This window comes from Equus caballus, chromosome 24 (assembly GCF_041296265.1).
Source record: "Equus caballus isolate H_3958 breed thoroughbred chromosome 24, TB-T2T, whole genome shotgun sequence".
Classification (NCBI taxonomy): Eukaryota; Metazoa; Chordata; class Mammalia; order Perissodactyla; family Equidae; genus Equus; species Equus caballus.
In genome coordinates, this window is record NC_091707.1 from 47,156,706 (window position 1) to 47,176,257 (window position 19,552).

The window sequence follows — 19,552 nt, forward strand, 5'->3', positions numbered from 1 at the left end:
GTAAAACTGAAACTGAATCTAAAATTGGGAACAAACATGTACACATCCTTATGCTCTAAGCATACTTCTGCAGTATAAATTACAAATATTTATATATACAATATAATTTAAGGTTTACATACTCTTATTCTACCCATGGCCCCATCCTTGTTTTAGTCTCAGCTCTAGAAATAAATACTAAGTGCTCCCCATCAGAGCTTTGCCCAGTCTGTTTGGATGAAACTAACTGTCCAGCACATTCCTCAGGAAGACCACTTGTGTAGGGTATTCTTTGAGCTCCTGCATACTCAAAACTCCTTCTATAGCCTTAATCTTGAAGGGAGTTGGCTGAATAGAATTCTTGATTTATACTTTCTTTCCTTAAGTTTCTTCAAAAAGAAAAAAAAGCTGTTCTAGTGTTGACTTGCTTTGTACGTTGCTTTTGAGAAATCTGATGCCAGCTAATTATCCTATCATTGTGTAATTTATTTGATCGTTTGGCCTGAAGCTCTGAGAATTTTTTTATCTTTAAAGTCTAATAGTATTACGAGAATATGTCTCAGAGCTGATCATAATGGGAGGCCATCACTGTACCATTATCAATTTTTCCCAGTATCCGATGGCCATTTCAATGTGTCGACTCCAGTCTTCTCTTATTTTTGTAATTAGGTTTCTTGGATAGTTTATTTTCATTCTGTAAGGATTCCAGTTGTACATACGTTACATCTTCTTTGCCTGTCCTACATTTCAACCACTTTCTCTCTGACCTTTCTCTTTCTTCCTTTATCTAATTTTTAAAAAATTGTTTCCCTGCTTTTCTTCGATGTCCCTTATTAAATTTTCATTTGAATCTATTCTTCCTTGGGGACTTTGTTATTTAGTCTTCATCTCTGATGTGATTCTGTTTTCTCCTTCATTTTTTTCCCCCTGAATTCAATCAACCCTCATTGCGTTTTCTCCCGTTTTTTTTTTTTTTTGTCCATTTATTTCTTAGCTTTTGAATATCTGATTCAAGGTGTTTTTTCAGCATTGCCTAATGCCCATCTGGGGATATTTATTCAGCTTGGAGTGCTGTGTTCCTTTTTTTCCTCTGCATAATGGTTGGATTTAGGGAAGATTTTGCATCAGCCGGAATGTTCTGATTTTCATTTTGTTTTCTTTTTGCAGAAGCTTTGTATTAAATTTTTTTCTTTTTCTAGGTATTTGGTGCACAGGATTCCTAGTAAAAGAGGGCCCTATCAGTTTAGTGAGGTTCACTTTGTTTAACGGATCATGGGAGGGACTGTGTGTAATTTTTCTTAATTCTACAAATTCTGTAGTTTTCTCTTTTGCTTTCTTTCTCTTTACTGGCCACATTCCCAAGATGCCCATCCCTTCCATATTTATTCTCCTTGAGAAGCAATGCTCCTTTAACATTGCTACTTCTGATCCTGCTCACTTTCAAGCCCTTTTCTTTAGCCAAAGCTACGAGCTATCAAGTCCCAGAGTGGGGATCAGTTTTAGGCATATGCTGTCAACACTTGCTCTTTCTGAGGATGTTTTTTGCCTGTGTTTGTCTAAGTTTTCTGTGCTTCTCTCCTCTTTTTCAAAGGGTTTCTTAAGACTCCCGTCTCCCACTCTACGCCCCACAGGATTGCTGCTGCAAGAGCTCTATTGGAATTCAGTACTGTTTTTCCTTCTTCAACTTAGATGTAATCTGAAGATTATGGTATGCCCTATCTCCCAGCAAAGCTAAAGGTGTGGGTCATACGTGGTTTTATCTAAGCTTCTTGTTGGTTTATGGGATTTTGCTGGGGGCGGGGGGGGGGCACGTGCGGGGTTGGGGGGGGTTGGGGGTGGAGAAATGTATTTGGAGATTTAGAATCAGGGCAACTGTCGCTATCCTCCAGACCTAGAATATCTATGCTTGCTCATTGTTAAAGCGTCATTTCTGGAGTTCCCAAAAAACAATGAAAAGTCCTCAAGGCGAATTGCAAGTTTCCAGCTCGGTCTGGGAATCTCTTAGAGGTGTTCCAAAAAGTTTAAAACTCTCCAACCCCTCTCCATCTGACTCCAAATGCCACTATCCTTTTTCTCTTAAAAAATTATGGATTCTTTGAAGCTTCATAGTCTTAAACAATTCTGAGATGCTTCATACAGACTTTCCCTACAAGAGGATTTATCACTCAGAATCGCCTAAATTATATTGCGGTAACTTATTACCCAAAATTTCAGTGGCTTAAGACAACAGTTTATTTCTCACTTATTCTACAGTCCATCACGGGTTGCCCAGGGGTTCTGTTCCAAGTCTTCTTTACTATAGTACCCAGGATCACAGAGAAGCCATCATCTGGAGGACTACCAGCTGCTGAAGCAGCGGGAAGAAAAGTTTTGATTCCCAGGCTGTTACAATGGCAAATAAATGCACCAGGCCTGAAGTCTTACATGTAACTTCTGATCAACATCATTGGCCAGCACTAGTCACATGACTCCACTCAACCACAAATGGTCTATCTTGTGCCAGAAGGAGAGCCAGAAATCTCTTCAATAGAAGCCTCATCTTAAACCTAAAATATTCCAAATATTTCTGTAAACAGCAATAAAGAAATGTCTTTCTTAGCTAGACTAATGTGAAAGCTAGACTGCTTCTTAATATTAAAATCAAAGAAATCATGTTCTAAGGAAATTCAAATGATATGTAGTAAATCCAAATAAGAACTGTCAAATACATGTAATATTTTAATTGGCCAAATGATGGAAACTAAAATGTTTTAATTAGAGTTCCCAGAAAACAAATTTAGTTACTGCCAAAGCAAGCTACTGCTAGCTTTAAATTATGGGAGATGACTATGTCCACAATACTCTTATGAAAAGAACTTGCATGATTTTGAATAAAGGGAACCACTAATATATGCAGACAGAGCCTTAGATTTATATACACAGAAATTTTCATCCACGTATAGATGCAGATATTACTAATTACCTGCTTACTTAGCACAAATACATCAGCATATCTGAAGGGTACCAAACACAAAGGAATGTGTTTAATTTTGTATTTATAGTAGTTGTTAACTTGGGCTATACATCTGAAAGGTAAAAAGGCAAGTTTTAAAGCAGCTATAATATCTGGATAATAATAAGTTGATAAGTATAAACAGAATGGTGCCACATATATAGTAAGTGCACAATGTATGTTAATTGTTGCTATAATTCATTGAAAGGAAATTACTTACTGCCTTGCAATTTCAAGATGGTAAAGACCTTTCTATATCCAAGTCTTTCAAAAAACTGTTCCCAAACAACACAGTAGACAAGAAACAGAAACACACTCCACATTCCCTAATACCCAAAGACAGCTATAACCCTAAGCTACCATGCATGAGGATAGAAAACATTTGAAAGAATGATAAATGACTCAGCAGAGGGGAGAAAGGTCAAGTCAAAATGCCTGCAGAGAGATCTATTCATGTGAGCAAGCTGAATCACCCCAGAGGACCCCAAAAAGGCTCAGGATATGGAGGCACCAGTAAGCATGGACAGCAGAGGACTGGGAGGAGAGAGGTGAAGAACAAAAACAGGGTAAATGTCTGGAAGCCCTTTGAGGAGTTTTATGCCCCAGGTCCCCCTACTCACATGATACAGGATTAATAATTTCAGGAGGAAAAGAACCAGATCGGGGGTTATCAGACATAAGGAGGGGCAAGGATAAGGTAGAAGACTGAAAACAAAGAATTAAGTAGAAATCTACACATCCACTGCTAATTCCAGAAAGCAGAGAGCCAGGCTAGCACTCCTCAAGCAGAAGTCTAGAGGATCCTTCTCTGGAGAAATGGACAACTTCAAGTAAAAGACATTGATATTAACATGTGGGGTTCCCACTGAAAAAGCTCTACAGTGTGAGCCTCAACCATCAAAGTAAGTATCCCTCACACACAGTTTTTCACTAGTGTTCTAGTGTCTCATTCATATCAACAAAGATCACCAAACAATTGAGAAAAACCCCTAATATGGAAGACACCAAAATAAACAGAAAAAAGAAGGAATTCAGAAGAAAGAGAGCCAATTCAGGGTACAAGGAAAATAAAACTTTGTAGAAAGTACAATTAATTAACATCCTTAAAGAAATATATGTTAACCATAAACAGAAACAAGGTGCAATTAGAAATAAACTATAACAAGAAGCTCAGAAATTTTTAAAATCTGAAAAAAAAAATGTCTGTTAAAGATCTGGATGATAAAGTTAAAGAAATAGGACAAAAGTAAAGTAAAAATACAAAGAGATGAACAATAGGAGAGAACAATAAGAAAATTACAGAATGATCTTGGAAACCCAATATGTAACAGAATTCCAGAAAGAGTGAATAGAAGAACCAAGAGGAGGAAATTATCAAACATATAACTCAAAAAATATCCCCAGAATTGAAGGATGTTTAAGGGGTGTACTCTGCTTAGCATAATGAATAAAAAAGTATCCACATCAACCCACGTAAATGTGAAATTCCAAAATTCCAAACCAGGGATAAAGAGAATATCACAAAACCTTTCTGAGACTAGAAAAATAGGTCACACACAAAACACTGGGAATCAAAATGGCATCAAATTTCTCATCAGCATCATTAGAAGCTAGAAGACAATGGGATGTGTCTTCAAAATCCCAAATGACAATTCAATCTAGAATGCTATATACCAAGCCAACCTATCACACATATGAGAACATTTTAAGATTTGAAAAATCTTTAAGAAAAAGAAAGCCATGGGATCCAGTAAACAGGATTAAGCACATCATTCCCAGGATGATAACGAAGGATGCTCCCTTGATGACAATTATGCAGTAGCTGAGGGGGCAACGAATCCAGAGTGGAAGAGGACAGAGGGTTCTAGAAGAAATGCCTTCAAGAAAAAAGTAGAGCTCTTGGGTTATCTCATCTACATAAAATCATATTGAAAAGCATTTTACAGAGCTGTTAAAACATGTGGAAACACTTAAAGACCCAAAGAAAAGTAAATGAATGAAAAGATCGGAGTAATTTAACTCCAGGAGAAATAAGAAATTTACACAAGGAAGGAAATAAAAACAAAACACTTGGCTCAGCAATGAATATTTACATAGCCATTAAAGATTTAACATGGATTCAACCAAAACTGTAATATAACCTCATTAAGTAGATGGGCAGAGAAACACAGGAGGTCTTAAAGCTTATGTCTCAAGAGCTTTACAATGTCATTTAAAATTGGTAGACAATATTAGAAGAAAGCAGAAACTGGGAATGGAATGGCAAACGAGGGTCAGGAATTGCTGATTTTGTTTTTGGTATAAGCCCAGTTGTGCTATTTGACTAGGTATCTACATGGATTCTTTTGATAAAAATGTTTTAATTAAATAAAGAATATTCATTGACTACTGTTTGTGGCAGATACTATATGCTGGTCCACCTAACATCAGTCTCCACCGCCTTCTTCCTTGTCTAGAGAAGTTGGGAAGCTAAATATTCAATTTCACAGCCTCTCTTGCAGAAGGATGGCCAAATGACACCAGGTGGCCAAAAACAAAACATACTGAAAAGTCTGCTGAAGAAGATTTCAAATCCTAAATAGGAAGAAAACGCCTCACAAACAGAAAGTGTTTTCCTCTTACCTCTTATTGCCGTCTGAACGTGGACAATCAACATCGAGGACAAAAGCCACACACCAAGGTTGGCCTGAGCAGAAAGACAGACAGAGCCTACATTTTTAGGGGCATGGGCTGCCTCACTCCAGACTCCATGTTATGTAGGGTTTTTAAAAATCCTATTCATTATTTAAACCACTGTAGTTGAGTTTTCTCTTACCAGTTGCTAAGGTAGGCACTGGGAAACAAAGATGAAGAAAATAGTTCCTCTGCCAAGAAGCTTATTATCTAATAGTGTAAACATCACCAACAAACAACAACCATAATACCAAACAAAATGCACTACAGCCGAAATGTGGTGCTGTAAGAAATCAGAGGAAGGAGAGATCACATCCACTTGAAACATCAGGGAAAGCTTCTTCCGGCCCATGGCCGACCGCTACGGGTCCTGCAGAATTGAGTGAGTTTTAACAGAAATGTACATTCCATGTTAAACAGTGCAAGCAAATCTGCAGGGGAAGAACAGAGCATTTTCAAGGAAAGCAAGGGCTTCTGAGCTGAAAAGATCCTAGTTTCAAATCTCAACCATATAATTCACCAGGTTTGTGACCCTGAAGACTATATTATATTTGCAATATAACATTAACTGACAAACTATCCAGAATTTATTAAGAACCTCTACATAAAAATAAAAACCAACTACCAAATAGAAAAACAGGCAAAAGACACAAACAAGCACTTAGAAGAAGAAGAAATCTAAAAGGCCAATAAAAGAAAAATGTTCAACCTCATTAGTAATCAAGAAAACATAAATATAAGATCACAGTAAGAGTCACACCTCCCATCTTGGCAAAGATTTTTTAAAATATGACAATAAAAACTGTTGGACAGAAGGAAGAACAACCAGATTACTTATACACTGCTCGAAAGAGTATAAATTAATACAACTATTTTGAAAAAAGAAAATTCAGTACAGCCTTGCCTAGGTATCCATGGAGGACTGGTTCCAGGAAGCCCCCCAGATACAAACTCCACGGATGCTCCAATCCCTTAGCAGGTCTTCCATATCTGCAGGTTCTGCATCCACGGAGCCAACACAGATTCAGAAGCTGCAGACAGGGAGAGCTAACCGTATTACCCAGGAAAGCTGAAGATGTGTATACTCCCATGAATACTAGATTATTTAACTTCGAGGTATGTATCTTAGAGAAACTTATACATATGCACCAGGAAAGATGTAACCAAAAAAGTTCACAGCAATATTGTTTTTTAATAGGAAAAAGAAAACAAGATATTCATTGACAGTAAAATGAATAAACTGTAGTCTTCATACATGTAATAGCTTAAAACCACAATAATGAATAAAATACATCTACATGCCATAACATGGATCAATTCAAGGACGTAAGACTATGTGAAAAAACTCAAGTTGCAGAGGAATGCATACAGCAGGATTTTATGTTTCTACTGTTTACAGACTTAACCATATGATAATACTATAGAGAAAAGCAACAGAATGATTAACACGAAAATCAAGATAATGATCGCCCCTCTGAAAAGGAAGGGATGAAACTGGGGAGCGGTCTCTAAGGTACTTCAGAAAGAATATTCTTTTCCATAAACTAGATGATGGCTCTATGGATGACTGTTGCAGCGTTATTCTTGGCACTTTACATACATTTCATAATTATGATTTCTAATCTACTCCACAGTTTAAATGTTTTTTTTAACCACATGGAGTACACTTTGGACAAGAATCATCCTTACCACTGTACAAAAAAACAGAGAAGACAAAAGAAAATACAGATAATTTAAGATAGCGATAAAGAAAATGATTGAAGTAAACACAAAATAGCCTTAATCTTTTCAGTCAGCTGAGTCAGGGCTGGTTACTAAAAATAAGGGAGGTGGAATTTACTCCATTGTTCGTTCTCTCAAGATCTGAGTGTCTACCATGTTCCAGACACCGTTCTAGGTGATTAGATGCAACTGTGAACAAAAGACAGAATCCTCGTCCCCACAGAACTTTAATAACACTGGAGGCTCTAAATCAATAGGGGAATAAAAAAGTTTCAGAACAGCCAATATGAACAAAAAAACTCAACAAGCAACCTTAAGTAGAGTGGGGGCCCAGCTAAACACACAAAACCAGAAAGATTTCATTACTGCTCCAGCAACGCTCAGAAACCCAAAAGAGAAAAAAATGACTTTAAGTTGTAATTTAGAATTATAAAAGATAATTTTTATGTTGATTTACAATAATACATACTAGTCTCAAAGCTTATCATCACTACTAAAAGGGTATCGCAATGCTCACACTAATCTAGAAGTCAAAGTTCAGCAAATCGAACCATCCAGATTTCAAGTATGAGCCCCCAACTGAGAAAGACCTCAGAGAGGCCGCCAAGATTCGAGGAGAGTGGCTACATCATAGCACATTCACTTCAAAAGACAACACAGTTCTTGGAGCCTCACTCAGATAATTTTGTCTAAAATCAGACTGCAGAGAAAACGTAATGAAATATACTGAATGTATCAAGAAGGAAAACGAAAAGAAAAAACAAGGGGGAAAAATACTGTAAAAAATAAAGAGAGTAATTATAAAAAGCGCAGCAGTCCAGGGCCACTGAGTACAGGAACAGCTCACACACCTTCAGCATCGCTATCAATGCAATGCTCAATAAATGCTGTTCATAGTTATTTTTAAAAAAGGTTAAATTATGTCCAGAATATTCTGTTTATGAAGTTAGAGACACAATGCACACAGCATAAAGGGCTCCTTTTAAACAAAAACAAACAATCCAACTAAAAGAAAATCCCTTTTTAAGTAAGGGGGCAAATGATACGACAGACAATTTCACAGAAGAGGAAAACCAAATGGTCATGAAACCTATTAAATCTATAGTTTCAGGGAAATGCTAATTCAAAAAAAGAGACTACTTTATCCCATCAAATCAGTAAAAAATAAAAAGCCTGATAATACCAAGAGTTGGCAAACACAGAAACATTAATTCCCGTGTCCTGCTGGTGGGAATGTGAACTGGTGCCATCAATTTGGAAAGCAGTTTGGCAATGTCGAGTACAGCTGGGGGTATGCATACCCGTGACTCAGGGATTCCACTCCTAGGTATGTACCGTACGGAAACTCATGCGCATATGCATGGGGACACACACACCACCACAGTCATCATCACTGCACGACGGCAAAAATTAAAAAGCTAAATGTCCAACAACAGGACAATGAATAAAGAAATTTTGATATAATCATACAATGGAATACCTAGAACAACAAAAATCAGTTAATAAAAGTTACAGATGTCCATACAAACAACTCTCACTTATGTTAGCAAGGAAAGATATGTATTATACGGATAATAAGGATACGTGTATGTTTATTAAAGAAGTATAGGTAATACGATGTCATTTATGTAAAGAGAAAGATATGAAAAATATTATTACGTACTGTAATTTACAGATGTATACCTGTGCTGTAAAAGTCTAAAAACATAATTGGGATGACAAAAACTAAATTCAGGATAATGGTTACTTCTCCAAAGGAAGACAAAGTGGGGACAAGATCAATGAGGATACATAGGCTTCAATTGAATTAGCAATGTTTTATCTCTTGAAAACCAGGTATGAACTCAACATCACAAAATATTAAGATTAGACAATGCTAGTTAGTAGGTTTACGGTTGTTCACTCCTTACACCTATCAAAAAAGATCCATGCTTTTAAAAATGACCTCTTTAAAAAATAAATAAATAAACGGACAATTCCTAGAGATACAAAAACACTGGCTTCTCTTCCTTGGCTTGCCACCCTGTCCTTACACAACCCCAATTTGAAAGTAAATAAATGAGTAAATCAAGGTATGTTCTTCTAAGGCAGGGTGAAAATCAGTCATGTTAGGCAGAGCAGTTTCTGGAGTCCAAACATCTGTATTCATACGCGGTTTTGCCACTTGCAAGATACGTGAACTTGAGCAAAGCCCTTAACCCTAGTCTCATTTTCTATAACACAAAGATGGTAACAGCACTTACCGCACAAGGTAGCTGATGATTTAACGAGAACGCATACCTAAGTACAGCACCTGCCTGAACTGTACTACCAGTAACAGTAATCATAGCTGAGTAATAGTACCGTGAGTCTCATGCACTGCCTCAGAAGATCAGAGTGGTTTGTTCGCAATCTTTTGAGTGGCTTACAGGTAACACTGCTAAAACAGTAGAGTCAAACATCTTCTCATAAGGTCCGCCTGAAATTAAAATGCTTCCAAAGAAATTACTCCACAATTCTAGCTTCATGTGGCTTACTACAATTTCTTTTGAATAGAGCAAAAATAGTGAAAATACAGAATGGTACAGTTAAAAAATTATCATAAAAGTAGTAGAACTAAAGAAAATGATCTTTCAACTAAAAAATTATTGAAAAGAGCACCTATACTTTATGGCACACAAACAGCAGATGACTATTCATTCTGTTCCCTTTTCTCTTTTTTCTTTATTAATTTCCGATATAGAAAACTAACTTTTATTATCTGTCTGAACAAATTCATTTACAGAGACAAATTTCCCTTCTGACCTGGGCATTAGTAAATCAGCACAGTACAATGTTGACTCATGCCTGCTGCTTATAGCGGTATCTTTCTATACGGAATTCTGGCTGCTGTCTTTTTTTTTCCTTTAAATCCTCTGAACCACAACAAAGTTGTATTTATATCTCTTATTTAATCTTCAAAATCTTACCTAATTTTTGTGTCTAATAATCATGGTCCACAATACCAAATGGAGGACTACAAATAACAAATGGGTTGAATGGATCCCTTGGTCTGAAAAGAAATAGCCCTCACTTTTAAAAATGTTTATGTTACGGAAAGTTGGGTAGACAAAAAGCCCCAAATTTTTATTTAGTAATTATTATGTAAACAGTCTGAATTTTCACACATCCAGTTTCTTTAACAATATATACCTATGTCAAACTCTTTATCTCAAAATCAGTTACAGAAAAAGTACAGACCAGGTATTTGCAGGGTGCTAAAAAGTAGTAATAACTGAGCAGAAGATGAGATTTTGGCACACCTACACCCAAAGTCAATCAGGTAAATTTAGCATTGTACATTTAACAACCCAAACTTGTCTTCTCTGTAAGTATGTGGAATTTTAGCGATGTGGCACAAAAAATATGTCTTGTATAGCAAAAAAGCAGAAAGTCACTTATACATTGAAATGATCCATTAAAAACTTGTAACTCTGCAGAACGTTTTCACAGTTACTCTTTAAAAAAAACAAAAAGCAAAAAAAACCCATGAATCATTCCAGATTCTAGAGTTTTAACTAGTCAATGATATTAGAGGTAAGAAAAGGTATATATGAAAGTCATTTCAATTTTTTAAGATAATCAATTAACATTATAAGTTCTATGCAAGAAAATAATTTATCTTAAACTTTAGTTTTATTATAACATAAATCTGATCATTATTCAAATTTTCCACTTATTTACCTTCTTTTAAAACTGAAGATTAATGATTCAAAAATATTCACCTCATTCTTGGCTGACAGAAGTACCATTAATCAACTGTTTCCATTCTGCTTTAAGTAAATTAATACATTTAGTGGGTACCCACTATGTATCACAAAAAAGAAACATGCGGTTTGCTGGTTTAGAGACATTCACAATTTGATGGGGGGAGGGGAAACAAACAAATATATAATTACAATGCCATATAACAAGTGTAATTAGACAGAAGTAAAAGTAGTTAGGAATACAAAGAAGTCGCAACTATCTGAGCATGGAAACTGGAAAAGGATCAGGGAAGACTTCAAAGAGAAGATGGTAAAGTCTGAGCTGAGTGTTTCAAAGTACAGAGAAACTTCTGGGTTTGGGGGACAATGAAGGCTGCCTGATTTCAAATCTTCCTGTTCACCCTCAAAAAAACAAAACAAAACAAAAACCTACCATAAAACCAACAAAGAGAGGAAATAAAACCACATATGACCCATGCCTTGGGCAGTACTAGGAGACAGAAAATATTACAACCTTCAAGTGACCTGTAACAGAAAAACAGACCAAATGCCAACAGAACTCCCACCACCACCCACAGCAAGTCTGCAAGTTTGCAGACAGGGAGGGACCCTTAGGAGACACTGAAAAAGAGCCGAGGGGCACCAAGGACTTAGACACAGCAAGACAAAATCCTCCCCAGAAAGAGTCCAAGAATAAAACCAAAATACCACACACATGCCAGGACTTGTACTGTAAAACACCGGCTAGAAAAGAAGCTTGAGGGTCACTGAGATTGAACAGAAATGGCAGCCTTAGAGAAGCACAGCTTCTGAGGGCAAACCAGACAGAGAAAGAAGGGGAGGGCCCCTTGGAAACATGGCAGTGAAGGGAAAAAGAGGGAAAAATTAAAGATCCCACAGAAACGAAAGAGAAACAAGACATATTCCACCCCCTCCCCCAACATCATCCATAAAAGAAAGTGCACAGAGGAGGGTGCTATGAAAATCTCTAAGAGAACGAACAGATACACAAAAAAAGCAGGCCGCAAGACAGAAAACTCCTGCAAAAAAAAAAAAAATCAGAAATTGCTAGTAAAAGCATTTCAGCTGATTAATCCCTCCCCCTCCAAAAGAAAAGTCACCGAGTTGAAGAAAATGGTAACACAACACTCCAAACTGAATTTAAAATCTTCAAACAAGCATTAGGGATATGAAAAAAAAAATCCTGAGGCAGAAACACAAAAACTAGGAACAGAAATGAGCAAAGAACAACCACCAAAAAAAGGAAGAAACAAAAGTTGATTGAACTCAAAAGAAACAGGGAAAAAAAAGTACACATTTTCCAAATAGACCATGAGGGGTGCATCCCCCCACAATGAAGCACAGGGAGAAGAAAGAATTTACTGGTAAAGAGACGATTGTAGACTGGTGAACCATGAACAACCCCTATGGACAGGCAGGTGGGGCCAGATGGCTGAGGACTCTGAAGGACAAGCTAATTCAGGCCTACTGAGTTCATCTTCAAAGGTAGGGAGGCAGTGGGGCCCATCCGGTGGCCGAGCGGTTGAGTTCGGCGCTCTGTTTCGGTGGCCTGGGGTTTTGCCAGTCCGAGTCCTGGGCGTGCACACGGAGTTGCTGGTTGGGCCATGCTGGGGCGGCGTCCCACATGGCACAACCAGAGGCACTCACAACTAAAATATGCAACTATGTACTGGGGGGCTTTGGGGAGAAGAAGAAGAAAAAGAAGACTGGCAACAGTTGTTAGCTCAGGTGCCAATCTTTACCAAAAAAAAGGTAGGGAGACAGTAAAATCAAGAAAGAAGAGAAGCTGTTTTGTCTTCAGATGAACTCAGTTTAGAACTCAAGCTCTACCATTTACTACAGCTGTGCTGAGCAATTATTTACCAGTCCAAGCTCCTTATTTGTAATCTGCGATTGGATGGATGGCTAGAAGACAGGAAGGACAGGTGGGTAGATGGGTGGGTACGTAGGTAGGTAGGTAGACAGATGGACAGATAGACACACATAAACACATATAACAATTGTAGTTGTCTGAGCCTGGGTTCCTTCCAGAAGTAGAGCATCAGAAAAGGACTTGTATATAGGCAATTTAATTGGGAGGAGAAGTAAAGGAACATAGGAGGGTGAAACTGGAAAGGCGCATGAGCCAAGACAAGAGTACCTAATTGAGATGCTCACTGCTGTAGATGACTGGAGCTCAATCTTGCCAGGACTCTTTGAGGAAGGATTAGAAAGCTCTTAGAATTGTCTGTGCAGACAGGAAGAAGCATTTCTCCATTGGCTCCTGCCCGCTCTCTTAAGGGATGCCCCAAGGGGAGCATTAACTTCCACACACTTCCAGGATGAACATGTCTCCAGGCCCTCCCACCTCTATCTTCTGCTGGGTGGGCCCTGGAGAAGCCCCAGAACAGAAAGGAAAAGATGCACAGTGAGCATACTTGAGAGGAGATACCGTCAAGGCAAAGTGAGTCAAAGCCTGCATGGAAGAGTTCGAAGATAATGTGAGGTGGTGCTTAAGAGGCAACTGATGGAATAAAGCTCGAACCCCCTTCCACCTCAGTCACTGAGTATAAGCATATCAAATCATCACGTTGTACACCCTAAATTTAAACAATGTTATATGTCAATTATATCTCAGTCAAGCTAGAGAAGAAATAAATAGTCAGAGTCTTCAAAGAGGAGATAGCATTGCTACTACATAATGGTGACAGGGAGGAACTGAACTCGAACTCAAGGGATTTACTAGGACATTTCTTGTTGCTTCCATGCCTGGTGAATAATACTGAATAGGCATTTGCAGCAACCACAGTCCAACAAAGGTAAGGCAACTGAAGGCTCAGATCCCTCAGAGATGAAGGTCTGAACCACGCAAGTCAAGTAACAGCCTGGCTGGTTGTCCATCTTTCTAGCTCCAAGACCTATTAGCCACTGCCACATATCTCTGTGGGTCAGGGCACCCTGAATGCCACTCTGGCCCATTATGGTAATTACATCCACCTTGTCCCTGATGGTTAAGTACCACCATCTGGCCTCTGTTATTCCAGAATCCTGTCATTTCTATGGATACTAGGGAAACCAGTTCCATGGAAGCATCTCCTATCCCAGCCTATTTCCCCTCAGCAGTGCATTCTGTATTACCTTAGGGAATGAAGTGTTTTCTTTGGACCCTCTTAAGGAACATGGTCAAACAGTGTGTTCTCCAGTCTCACATAATAAACTCATTCTAATATTCCCTCTTCTCTGAGACTTCCGACTTCGATACTCTGCCAAAGCAGTTCTTGCATATTTACCTAATTTATTGTAGGTCATATTCATGTCCAAGCTTCAAGAAACCATCCAGCAGTATATTAGGACCAGGTTACTAGGGTATTAAACCCTGAGTTATGAACAGTGATCACATGTTAATAAATTCTCTCCTATCCAGCCTAATTATTCTGCCCCTCCTGGTCCAACACCTTAAAGATCCACTCCCCGACATGCTCCTCCAGTTCCTACTGGTACATATTAGCCAGGTCCTGGAAGTATCTGCCTGAGTATTTTCTCCCAACATGAACAATATCCCTGATTAGATTATGCTGAGATTGCATCTAGTTATCGTTCTGGAGGCCACAGGGGTAGGGGTGGGGCAGAGTCTAAGGACATGCATCATCTTGTGAGGCATCTACCTCAACGGGACCTTTGCATGGTCTCCAAACAAGGGAAGACTACTGTCTTCTAACAATGCATTGATTCTGCCTGGCCAGAGGATTCAGGAAAATTCAGGGGTTCAAGATTCTCAGGCTCATCCACCCACATGTTCCCATACGAGATCTCAGGGTCCTACTCCTTCCATATTAGGGCCTTGACTTTGGCCCTGAACACCTGTCAAGGATCAATAAGAGAGGAAGAAACACGATTAGCAATATAGAATAAAGGACTTTTATAGGGGTCTGACTTCACACAAGTATGGGAGTTAAACAGTCTATATAAGACTCTTGCTTCTGCATCTGGAGCTGAGCCTGAAGACGGAAGAGCAGGCAGCCGGAAAGGAAAGGTGGACAAGAAGTGGGAAGGAGCAAGGATAAACTGGACTCCCAAAGACAAGCTGAAACCCACGTAAACAAATAAGAACCCATGTCTGTCTCACAGTACCTTCATGCCTCTCACTTCGATGAGGTGGGTAACCTGCAGAAAGGCTGCATGCACTGGCCCAGGATTCTAAGAAGCTGTTGGAGGTGATCCAACAGGAACTAAAGGAGCTGCAGGCCTGGCTAGAGCTCCATGCCAACAATATGACACAGCAGATCAGCAACAATGAGTGGGAGCTACAACAGCACCTAGTACCAACCTTCATATGTAAACAAATATGGCTGGGGCTTCACTTCTGCCCTTAAATCTTGCTCAGAATGTCTCTTGTGGCCAGTGCTAACCCAGAACCCAGAAGAGAGTTCTGGGAAATATAATTCCAGTTTAGTTCAGCTGATACAGTACAAACCCACCACGGAAGGTATACAGCTCTACCATCCTTAGGAGTAAATCCTAGCCTGCTTTTTTAGCTTCATCTGTCCTATGGCTGCAGGCAAGGAGGATCTTTTCAAATGCTGCCAAAGAGGACCCTTTCTTTTATAGTGTCACCAGCACTGATAATTGGCTGACCTCAGACTGTCATTCTCTTGTTTTCAAGATTTCCAAAGGTAAAAGAGGTCAATTTCAGTGCCCTTATAATTACTGTTGTCAAGTCCCAGAGCTATGGTCTAACCCAATATTTCACCTTCCATTCAGTGCTAGTCCCAATCCTCTGCAGGTGGGAGTCTTAGTAATCATTCTGTCACACATGCCAGAGGTTATCACCACCCACCATCACCAGCGATAGCATACTTGCAGTCTCACCAGTGGGTGATCCACTCCAATATCCCATCTGAGGTATGCTTTCTAGAGCCACTTTAGGTACTAACTGTCTTAGCCAGGACTGGTGTGCAAGTGGTTTATTTGGAAGGTAATCCCAGTGAGAAAGAGTGAGGAAGAACTCAGGAGAGTGAAATAGGAAAGAAGGAAAAGCCAATACAAGGATGCATTATCAACTTGATCTAATCTAGACCTTTTGAGGAATGTATGGAATGCCTCTCAGAATTTTCCACTCTAGGATCAATAGAGAGAAGCATTTATTATCAGCTCCCATCCCGTTACTTGAGAGTTGCCCCAGTGGGACACTAACACTCTATACTTCTTGGATGTGCATTTGTGCTTGCTCAGCCAGCGCCCAACAGAGTCCTAAACCTTGGAGTAGAAGTCAAAGTCCTGGGGCAGAAAGTGAAAAATGTGCAGCATGCCCGCTTAAAATTAGATGCCATCAACCAAAAGTGAGTTGACACCCACACAGAACTTTTTGCCACTGCCCACAGCTGGACCAGGGTGAAGTGGATAGGATGTGAGCTTGTGCAACAGAAGTGTCAGATATGATAACAATCACACAGGTGTTGTGAGAGTTAAATGAGACATGCACAATGCTTGGCAGAGTACCTAACATACAAAGCTCAATCAATGACAGCTATTATCATTAGGCTGGACGCTGCACTGTGGTAGTGGCAATGGTGAGCAAGAAACAGATAAAGGAGGTATTTCAGAGTTATAATTGGCACAACCAGGAGATTGAATTGGTGGCCAGAGAGAACGCAAAGTAGAAAATGAAGGGCCCAGGATGTTTCTAGTTAGGGTCCTGGCAGGATTGAGAATGGCAAAGACGCTAAATAAAATACAGAAAGTTGGAGAAGCATTACTCAACTTGAGAGTACAAGGTACCTATGGTCTATCCAAATGCTCTCTGTTCAGGAGGCAGGTGGAAGTCACTGAAAAGAAACTCAAGAACGAGATTTAAGCTGAAAGTAGACGCTTGGATGGTAATTCAAGTCCTGATAATAGCTGATTTCCCAGGAAGAGTGTGTACAGTTACAAGAGAGCTGACAATGCATTACCAATATCTAGGAAACAAGCAGAGGGATAGAGGCCAGTGAAAGACGGAGATGGGGCAGTCAGTGACAGAGGAGAACAAGGAGGAAGAGCAGAGCGTCACTGAGTAAAGAGAGGACAGGTCTAACACTTGAGCACCAACCGCTCTAAAGAAGTTAAGTAAGATTGAAGGGAGACATTTGCACCAGATAAGGAAAACAAGGAGACATCAGCAACTTTAGAGAGAAGCGTTTCAGTGGAGCGACTGAGATGCGAGCCTGATGTTACCGCACATCAAAGAGTGAACGGGAGATGAAGAAGTAGAAACAGCTGGTAGAAACTGCTCTTTCAAAAGCCAGTGGAAAACGGAATAATAAAAAACTAGAAGGCCACAGAGGATTTCTTTTTTTTAAACAAGATGTGGTAAGGAGAGTTTGAGGATCAGGGAAAAGGGAGAAAAAGGGAGTAAGTTCTCTGAGGAAGCGGGAGATTTCAAAAAGAGGTCTAAGAGCACGCTCTGACTCAATCATCTTTATTTAATATGCTCGGATTTTTTTTAACAACCAGGAAATATGCAGTAGCATCGAATTTACTAGGTCCAACCTAATAAAGTTGTAAAATAACTTTTCTTATGAAACCCTGTCTTTTCTTACTCAACGTTACAAAAACACAAGCTTCCTGGACTAATTTAGTTTCAGTCAAAAGGTGACAATTGTATGCAGTGAGAAAAAAGTCTTACTCTGCTATTTTAGGTGTTTTTTTCTTTTTGTCAGGGAAGTAAGCTATTTATAAAATAATTTATCAAATAAGCTCGAATTTAGGGGGTGTCCAGCATGGTACTGACAGCACATACATACTCTGAAGTCTAAAACCTTTAACCCCTGTCTGCAAGGTCCAATTAGCCCAATTCTGGGGAATATATGAGAGCTGGAAAATAAGCTAACTAGCTAGCACATTAGGTTCCTTTTAACTGCCAGGTGGTAAGCTATTCTGAAGCTGTTTAGATTTGTGGTTGGGCCTCAAACCATGTCTCTGGACAGCATTCTGCTGGAGGCAGAACAAAGTTATATTTAATATCTGTGTACTTTCAAATAATGCTGCCCACTTTTCTCTTATTGCTGAGGTCACTTACCTTGAAGACCCACTGTACTTTCGGTGTACAAAACAGCAATGTTTGCTTATCCAACTGATTTTGGAATTACATGATGGAGCCAACATGAAAACTGAGTCAATAAGAAAACAAATGCTTATAAAGCAGTAACAAACAGCCTCTTTTTCCAATACATGTACCAAATAAATTTAACTTAGAAGAACTGAACTAAATATAAAACACTTCAAAAAGAAGAAAAGGAACATTATGCTTACTAAGAATTTTGGCATGATCCAGAGAATGTGTTCAGGGAACTGACCTCTGTGCAAAGGACAGAAGCATTTCAATGGCCGTGGCTGAAAGCCTCTTTTTGTAAGTTGTTCTACAACATTCTATAAACTTTCATCTTATAGCATGTAAATTTTGTATTCACTTTTTGTGTTTTTCTATATCTAAGTATTTTTAAAAGACCAGAATAACAACTTTTTAAAACAATGAAGCTATTTTTCTCCTCTGGAATAACGAATTGCCTTTTCTTTATAATTCATAGAGGAGAGAAAAAATCCATGAGCTTAAAACTCCCATATCTTCCTGCCTCCAATTCTACAAATGCACCTGTATCCTCTCCCTCTTCCACCCTGTTACAACAGAAGCAGTGGGCCTTCTCTCACCAGAGGCCAATCTCCCCCCTCATCCCCAGTCCCGCTTCTCAGGGCCCCTGATGCCTTCAGCTATCCCCTTTTGTTTGTGTCGTTTCAATCTCTCTCTCTCTCTGTAATGGATTCAGACTAGTGGTATTTAAGCATGTTCTAGCATCACTTATCTTAAAACAACAAAAAATAACACCCTTGAACCCCACATTCCTCTCTAAGTCTCTCTCTTTAATCCCCTCCAGAACCAACATTCACAAAAGTTGTTTTCACTTGCATCCACTCCTCAACCCATTCCAGTCTGGCTTCTTCCCCCAAAATTGTTCTTGATAAGGGCATTAGCTAATCAGCCAGACCTGACACACACCCCTTGAAGCACCTCTTCTCCGGGGCTTCATAACATCACAACATTCCTAGGTTTTCTCCTGGTTTTTCTTGAGTTGCTCCTCCTCTGTATCCTTTCTTAGCAACTCCTTTTCTATCCATCCTCCAAGTTTTGGAGCTTTTTAGGGCTCAGTTCTGAGTCCTCTTCCACTCTCCATTCTACAGTCTCCCCTAAGATTATCTCATCTACACCTGGACTTTAAATGCAATCTAAATGCCAGTGATGCTAGGATTTTTACCTGCAGCTCAGACATCTTTTCTGAGCTCCAGACCACATCCCACTGATGAATTAAAGAACAGTGGTTTAGATGGGCCTTGAGGCCAGACTGCTTGGGTTTCAACTAGTTCTTCTACTTACTTTCTGGGTAACCCTGAGCAAGTTGGTCAGCTCTCTAAGACTCAGTTTCCCCAA

At 39.2% G+C, this 19,552-nt stretch overlaps 1 protein-coding gene across 2 annotated transcripts in view; it reads right to left on the reverse strand.

Annotated features, from left to right (window-relative positions):
• The window catches only part of RPS6KA5 (ribosomal protein S6 kinase A5), a 164,920-nt gene that overhangs the window by 133,041 nt on the left and 12,327 nt on the right, over positions 1–19,552 (reverse strand). Inside the window, exon 1 of one of the 2 annotated variants that reach the window (XM_070249771.1) lies at positions 15,223–15,241. The exons of the other annotated variant lie outside the window; for it this stretch is intronic. The gene's annotated coding sequence lies outside the window, so the exon portion shown is untranslated. Of the gene's footprint in view, positions 1–15,222; positions 15,242–19,552 lie in introns of those variants that run through there. 2 annotated transcript variants of the gene reach the window in all.